The 8,002-nt window shown below is 38.4% G+C and overlaps 1 non-coding gene across 1 annotated transcript; it reads right to left on the reverse strand.

The window, feature by feature from the left end:
* Positions 1–219: 219 nt before the first annotated feature.
* On the reverse strand, positions 220–344 carry LOC111724875. Its single transcript, XR_002773085.1, has one exon. It is a non-coding gene; the product is annotated as a U6atac minor spliceosomal RNA (small nuclear RNA).
* Between the last annotated feature and the right edge of the window lie 7,658 nt (positions 345–8,002).

Below are 8,002 nucleotides of genomic sequence, written 5' to 3' on the forward strand. Positions count from 1 at the left end.
TGTATGAAGAAAATAATTAATAAATGCAAGAAGATGTTAATAAATGCGGAGCCCTACTGTGTCTCTGCATAAACTAAGACAAAATACTTTAAAAATATAGTATTCAAAATTTTACTTGATTTATTTATTTTTTTCACTTTTTTTATTAAATGATAGCCATATACATTAATGCAAACATGGGGTACAGTGTAGTGTTTTCATATACATTTTGAAATACCTTAAAAACGATGGTTAGATGCCACGAAGTAGGTGGCAATGCCTTAACTGTATGCGTGTTGTATGCCCTCGGGCCTCTTCCATCCTTGTCAAGGGGAGTGCTAACCTTCTCTCCTTTCATACAACACGAGAGTAAATAATTTCTCATCTCTTCCCGTGTCTCCACTGGCACAGCTAGCTCACAGTCAGTGATTAAGTCATCATTTATATCATCTGAGTCAGAAGACAGACTCAAATGGCCACCAGTTGACACTCTCAATTGATGTCTTTATGACCTGTGGATAAAATAGCAAATAGCTATTTTCTAATTTGTATTCTAAAGCTAATCCCCAGACCATCACTGTGTTTCTGAGGTAGGTTTCTTTTCTTTTCTTTGTTTTCAGAAAATTGCTGATAAATCTGAAGTCTCCAAACCAGCTGGATTAGTTGGGAGCACTAGGGTTTGTTTTTAAACATTCAGTTGTCAGCGATCCATCAAATGAATGATATTTAATACAAAAACTATGTGGTTCTGGCCACCAGAGCTGAGTGGCTGTCACTGCTTGCTCTTCCAAACTTCCTTTTATATTACATTCTCTAGTATCATTTTTTTTCCTTTTTTAATATACTCAATCCCACCTTCAGTGTTTTCTTTCATTTTTCCCCTCTCACATGTTCTTGATGTTCTAACCTTTACGTTGCTTATCTTTTCTATAACTCCTCTTTTCTCTTTACAGCTTACCCCCTTTTATTGCCCTTTCTCTATTATTTTCCCCTTTGTTTCTATGATTTTTTTTTTTCCCACAGTTAACCCACTCCGATGTTTTCCCCCCACCAGTCATCAGCACCTGTGTCTCATCTTTCTCTGTTCCCACCTGTGTGATTTCGGGCGGTAGCTGACTTTTGTCTTTTTTCTTCCTCTTCTCATTCTCAGAAGCTCGGATTCTCTCACATCCTTGAACTTGCCCCATCAATCTCAGTCTTCCAAAATGGGCAAACAGGTGAGTCTTCAGAGTTTTCTCTTTTGCTCTGTCATAGAATGGCACTTATCAAGATGATTCTGAGATGAAGAATTGCCAATACTTTAAAACATACTTAGTACACAGCTCTACATCCTACGGATTTTGAAAAATATTAATGAGCTAGGGGAAGACATGTGATTTAGATCACAACCAAGAGCAAATAAACCACACAGGAGGAAAAGAAATACCGTGTGTGGTCACAGTAAATCCCCCTCAAACACACGCTTTACATGGATTGGTCTCTGAAAAGGCCCTTTGTATAGCTGTCTTGAGATGATCATTTTGAATGTAATTATATGATACCATGGACTTATAAAAAAGTTATAGAGCCAATGTATAGGAACCCTGCTTACTAAAATAAAAAACTGATATTAATTTCATTCATTAACAACAAGCACATTTATGAGACCTCTGTAACATGATTGAGATACAGAGATATCCATCACTACAGCCCAACACTGGCTAAACATTGAAGGATTTGTGCTGTTGATGATTCGCCACTGCTCCCTAAGTGTGCTGTCACCTCCGGCCTTCTCGTCCTTGCACATAACATAAGTCAGCAACTGAGGAATCAATGCCTGGACCTGTTGCTATTCACATTCCAAGTGCTGTGTACCAGAGCTGATGCTATTTTAAATTTTACCCTGGAAAACAAGAAATAGAAATGAAATGTTGTCCTTTATGTTAAGCTCCCACTCCAGTGGGTGCAAACAGTGTGGTTTACTGTATATCAAATCTATGCATAAGTTGTGGGAAAGGCCAGAAGGAGTGTGAAAAACATAACCAACGCCTTGTCCTTTTCACATATGTCACCTTGTGAAGTTCCAGAAGGACCCCGCTGGCTGGGCAGGTTGCCGTGAGGAGCTGAGTGCTGAGCTGAGCAAGCTGGCGGTCGATGCTGTCTGTGGTGGGTGATGCTTCTCTCGTCTCCTCCTCTGAGTTTTGTCCCAGTGAACGATGGGTTGTGTGTGGCATTTCCAGCCCTTGGATACGTAAAGCTGTGAAACAGACCTCCACGTTTCCTCCTGAGGTTCTGTGCTACATGCCAGTGTCACCTGTTGATGACAATAGTTTATGTTTCTTAAGATATGAAAATATGAAAATAATGGAAAACTGGAATCTCAGCATTTATGCACCACTCAGCATCTTGATACATAAATCATTTTCTAAAACATGAATATATAATCTTTATATTATTAGTGTGAAAGTGCATTAAGTAGCAGCATAAACGAACAACTTTCTAACAAAAGGTACATAAACAATTGACTATCACATGACTCAATTAATATAAACTGGTTTGAAAATTTTCCCACGAAAGAGTTTCCTCTTCTATATATTTCTGTCCCTTATGATGATATGCTGAGAGAAATGCACATGCTGACAAGGCGTAACAACAATAATGTGGTCTTTAATTATTTTCCACTCAGTGTACAGAGTTTCCAAATAAATACGGACTCCTCAGTTTGGTGTTTGCAGTGTCATATAACCTGGCCCTGAGCCTCCTGAGCTTCATGCCCAAAACATTTGCATATTTTGTTTGTTTATTAATGCATCCCACAGGCCCAGAATGCAATTTTCCTACGTCTAGCTAAGCAAATCATTCCCATTCATCAATGCTCACTGTGACTGTCACTTTGTTACAGACTCTTCATTGCTGGTTAAGGCCAGAGAGGACTATCTCTTAAAATCTTCCTGCATTTCCTGACTCTCTCGATCCGGGGGCTCATCACAGTCAGCTGGGCTTTGGTTGAGTCCATTTCACATCCTCCCTTTAAGACAAGAGCAATTTCCAACTCGGGATGGAGTTGTTACTCATTTGTATAAAGCAACAGCGCATAGCATATTGCTATGTTAGAACAGGTACTTAATAAATCAGTAATAAGGAGAGCATCAACAGTATTACTTGGCCCCAGGCAAGTGCCAATCTTTTAATATTTTGGTTCTGTAAAAACCACCTTAAATGTTTTCTCTATTGGATTGCCACTCAGACCACGGCAGACCTAATTGCTTTGCCTGCTACAAGGGCCCTTGACTGGGATTATATTGAACACTGACTGTGAAAGATAGTGAGATATTAGTAAAAAACCAAAGGACAAACCAACGGGACCAACACAGTTAAGGCAGTGTTAAGACACTCAGTGCAGCGTGTTGTGCAACCTTAGTATACTTTTCCCCCCATTTGTGAACTCATTAGCTTTTAGAAGAACGTTGGCTTATGTTACAAGACAGAATGAAATAGTTTATAGATTTAATTATGCACCCCCAGCTGCAAGTTATTCAGGTTCTTTATCAGATGAGGTAATACATTTATAAAAAATAAATTCTTTTGATTAAAATTTCATGAAATTATTTGAAGTAGACCTAGCGTCAAATCTAATTCTTACAGAGGGTTATCTAAAATTCAATGCTATGAATATAATTTGAGGGTGGGAGGCTACACAAAGGCCACTGCTTCCCAGCACAGCCCCACTAGTGCCTAGACAAGGCACAGGAGTCCTTTCGGAAGAGATGTGTTACTACCTTTGGCCACCTTCATTTTCATAAAGGCACCGTTCTCTATATCTAGTATCTAACATCTCTAAATAATTTAGTTGGCTGAGAAAAAATTGAAGGCTGTGGTAATGAGCAAAATATAAATTCAGAAGTATTTTACTGGTATCTGGCACTTACACAGATTCAGTCATAGAAATTCTGAAACAAATGAGCTCAATTCTGGAAGACACACCCCCACGGCTACTATTTCCATAGTTCATGCGAGAAGGCTGTGGGATTTGAGTTACGTATGGAGATGTATTTATAGCAATTTTCACTAATTTCTGCCTTCTTCAAGTTGAGTTCACAAACTGTGAGGTAAATTACAATAAAACAAGATACATCTTTCAAGGATACAGATTAACATCAGCCAAAAGCAGGAACAGGGCAGCGTTCAGAAGCTCATCAAACCGAGACCGTTCAGCTGTGCTTCCCGTATGACTGTACATGAGGGATGCCAGTCCCTGGGTTATGAACAACATAGGCTCTGTAGCTTTGACCTTAGGTTGAATTTGTATGTAAGTTGGAACAGGGACATTTACACATTGACCTACTCCTTGTAATAGCCTCCTTCTGAAGTGCAAGTTGTAAGTGGTTTTGTAATTTGAGGACTCCCTGTATTGCTGTCTGAGGAAGCTCACCACAGTCTCGCTGGGCATGGGCTTGATTGGCTCTCCACCATATAGGCCTGAGTGAGTGCCCAAGGGGCTTCTTTCCATCTCCAGCCCCTCTGGAGGTCAACTTAATCCACGTGATGCAGTGTCCCTAACCTATATCATATTGCTGGTGTGGTTGAGACCTCTCACTCCCAGTGACTTTGTTACTATCTGGGTAGCCCAAAGAACCCAGGAAAACACAGGATTCCTATCAGGCATGATGTTCCAAGGGTTTAAAGGGTTTCACCAGAAGCCCAGGTCAAAACCCAGACTTCTCCTCTGGCAAGCTGAAAAATCTCAGCTACACAGTATCTATTTTCATTGAAGTGATCAGAATAACATTTATGTAAAAAATTAATATTAGGGAACCTGCCTGTTATCTAGATAGTTGGAATGCAATGCTGGTATTTAGGAATGAGGTTTTAAACAGTTTCTCTGTTTTATTTTCAGGAGATTATTAAAAAAGAGTAAATTGATCACTTCCAATATCATGAGGCAGAGAATATCTTAGAAATAGGACTTAAACTTTAATTATCATATAATTTTTTATTTGAAATTATAAAGTAAAAAATGTCCTTAAAGCAAGTTAATTTTTAACCATAGTTTTCCTGTTTCTGAGACTCACTAAGTCAAGTTGGTCTTTTTTAATCCCATCCCCAGCAGGAAAGGCCATCTTCTGACCAAGTTGTAAACCTTGTAAACTGTTAACAGTATAGGATTATAATGGAAATGCTGACATGATCTTAATTGTAATGGTGAGATTTGCATGAATTTAATCTCTGAGCTGTTTAATGGAAATACAATCTAGCACTACATTATCGGATATTTTGGCAAGTGGATGGGGCAGTAATCTTGTTCAAACCAGCAGATCTTGATTCTCTCTGAGGTACCTCAGTGATACCTAAAGGTGCCGTGTTTTGACGGAGGTGTATTATATCCACTTAAAAGGAAATGAAGACTTTCCCATCCTTTCTTCATAGTTTTGTCTTTTTACTACTGAGACCAAAATAGGTCTCAAACATAAGATAAAGGGGCTTATCATCCCTCATTTATTCAGGAGTAACCAATTCAATCTTTAAAAAAGAACTATGAATCCCCAAAACAAGCAACCCTGTGTTAGAGAATTACCACAATATGTCAGTTATCACCTGAAGTCTGTCTGGTTCCTTATCCTTACTGTACCCAGGTGGGATTTCTCTCCTCTTCAGACTTTACTTTGTTTACTTGCACTACCGTTATTTTTATGTGTCATCACCAAGTAGTATTTTTTTTTTTTAGGGCAGACACTATTAATTAATCATCTATGCATAGTTTGAGGGCAGAGGCTATTAATTAATCATCTATGCCTTTTCCGCATGGGAGAGTAGGTGCTTTATAAATTTATATAAGTAATGCTTCTAAAATGTGATTGTTAATTTTTGTAAATGGCTACTCCAGTATACCATATTTTAAAAATATTCTGTGTAATTCACGTCACTGTAGAATCTATATGCTCTCTTTCTGTAGTTAGAAATGATTGGGTTTTATTATTCTTTAAATAGGATATAACATTATCGGTCATGGACTACCCATGCAACAAATACTACTGATGGTTTTGAGCAGAAATCATCTCGAGACGCTTTAGGAGAGGCATCAATATATTTGCAGGTTGTTGGCTTATGGAAAATTTTTTGTCATTATTAGATTCTATTTATCTGATTCTGTGCTAAAAGTTATTGTCTAAAACTTTAATTAGCCATACTGGATTTCAAGAAATGCTTGCTGAATTTTACTAAGACAATTGCAAAATTTTTAAATGTATAATAATGATGATCAACCTTGTTGACTTTACAGCACGGACAGTCAGTCTTTCTTCATTCCTCAACGGTGTCTCTTTGCAGGGGGCTTGGGACTAACAGACAGTAACCGTGAGCATTACAGTTTATTTCCTCATAGAGGAGATAGTGAGGTAGTGAAGGTCGTATGTCCTGGGGAACATTTGCCAGTGGGGTTCAGATGCTTGTGTTAGGAATGGACAGACCTGCACTTGGTGAAGGGCTGCATAGGAGGATGAGAATTTAAAACTTAAAATTCTCACAGGAGAATTAAAAAAATAAGGAGAGGGTGAATAAAATTCTGGCCGATGATACAAAAGAGTTTCCTCTCAGAGAGCACTGGTCAGGAGAACGGGATGCTGCAGAATTATACAGAAATAGGTATTTCTGATATGCATTTTAGCTTTTTTTGGAGACAGACTCTCACTATGTCACCCTCGGTAGAGTGCTGTGGCATCACAGCTCACGGCAACTTCAAACTCCTGGGCTTAAGTGATTCTCTTGCCTCCCAAGTAGCTGGGACTACAGGCATCCACCACATCACCCAGCTATTTTTTTTTAGAGACGGGGTCTTGCTCTGACTCTGACTCAGGATGGTCTCCAACTCATGAACTCAGGTAATACAACTGCCTTGGCTTCAAACTATGCATTTTTTTAAAAATTGGCCTCCTTTCATTTTCTTTTCAAGGAAAACAAGGAGAAAAAACAGAGGAGGTTGAGGATAATACTTATTAGCAGGTGTTAAACCCTAACTAATGAGTGTGGTTGATTCTTCCCTGCAAGAGACCAGAGGTGTCAAGTTTATCCTAGACTAGTTTCCTTTACCACCTACCTGCATTAGAAAATGAAGCTTCCAGGCTGCCTTTTGTAACAAGATCAGATTTATTTTTACACATCGTTCCCTAGGCCTTCAAAGGACTCCTAGAATCTTAGCATTCTTTGGCATCTTAAAGAACTTTAAACCCTACTTACATTTTGTTCAAAGTAGCTGAGAAACAGTTTTCCAGATGGTTTTAAACAGATCCTGTGACAGGGAATTTACCTCTATGATAAGGAAGTCATTTTCCTTTGAAATAATTTTAATTGCCCCCAAATGTACCCCACTTGAAATTGTAATTCATGTCACCCGCGCTGATTACTCGGCTAATTCAGTTACTAACGTAGCGAGGTGGCGTCACTTCCTCCTTTCCTCACTCCCACAGACGTTGGGCTTTTCGATTTTCAAACGCAGTTTAAACTTCTTTTACAGGAGTCCTTTCTTTAGTCAGGAGGATAGTAGCTGTGCTTTATAGCCAAGGTAGCTATGAGCATATAAATCGTGTGGACCCTGTCATTACATGTTGACACTCGCTTTTTCAGAGTTCCGTTTTCTAGAGCACTAGAATTATTACAGCGTATTAAGGCAAATTTGAATTCCAACATTAGCATCAATTCATTCATTTACATAGTTATTAATACATCTGTTTACTCAACTAGAAATTACTGAGCATCTCCGTAACCCTCCAAGATTTCTGATTTTAGTGGGAGATGGTAACAAAAACCAGAGAAGAATCATAATATAATGTATTTTGCATAGGAGAGATGCTCTCGGAAGTGTACAATGTATCTGTTTATTACATCTATGAGCTTTACATCATCTATACTTTCAACTTTTCATTTTGAAATAATTTTAGACTTACATTTAAAAAAATTGCAACAATGACACAGAGTTCCTATATAGCTGCCTTGTAGTTTTTCCCAAAACTGGAAAAAATTATGATATTATGAAATATCTGATATTTCT

The sequence above is a fragment of the Otolemur garnettii genome, unplaced genomic scaffold (assembly GCF_000181295.1).
Source record: "Otolemur garnettii isolate 467f Iridium unplaced genomic scaffold, OtoGar3 scaffold00027, whole genome shotgun sequence".
In the NCBI taxonomy this organism is placed as follows: domain Eukaryota; kingdom Metazoa; phylum Chordata; class Mammalia; order Primates; family Galagidae; genus Otolemur; species Otolemur garnettii.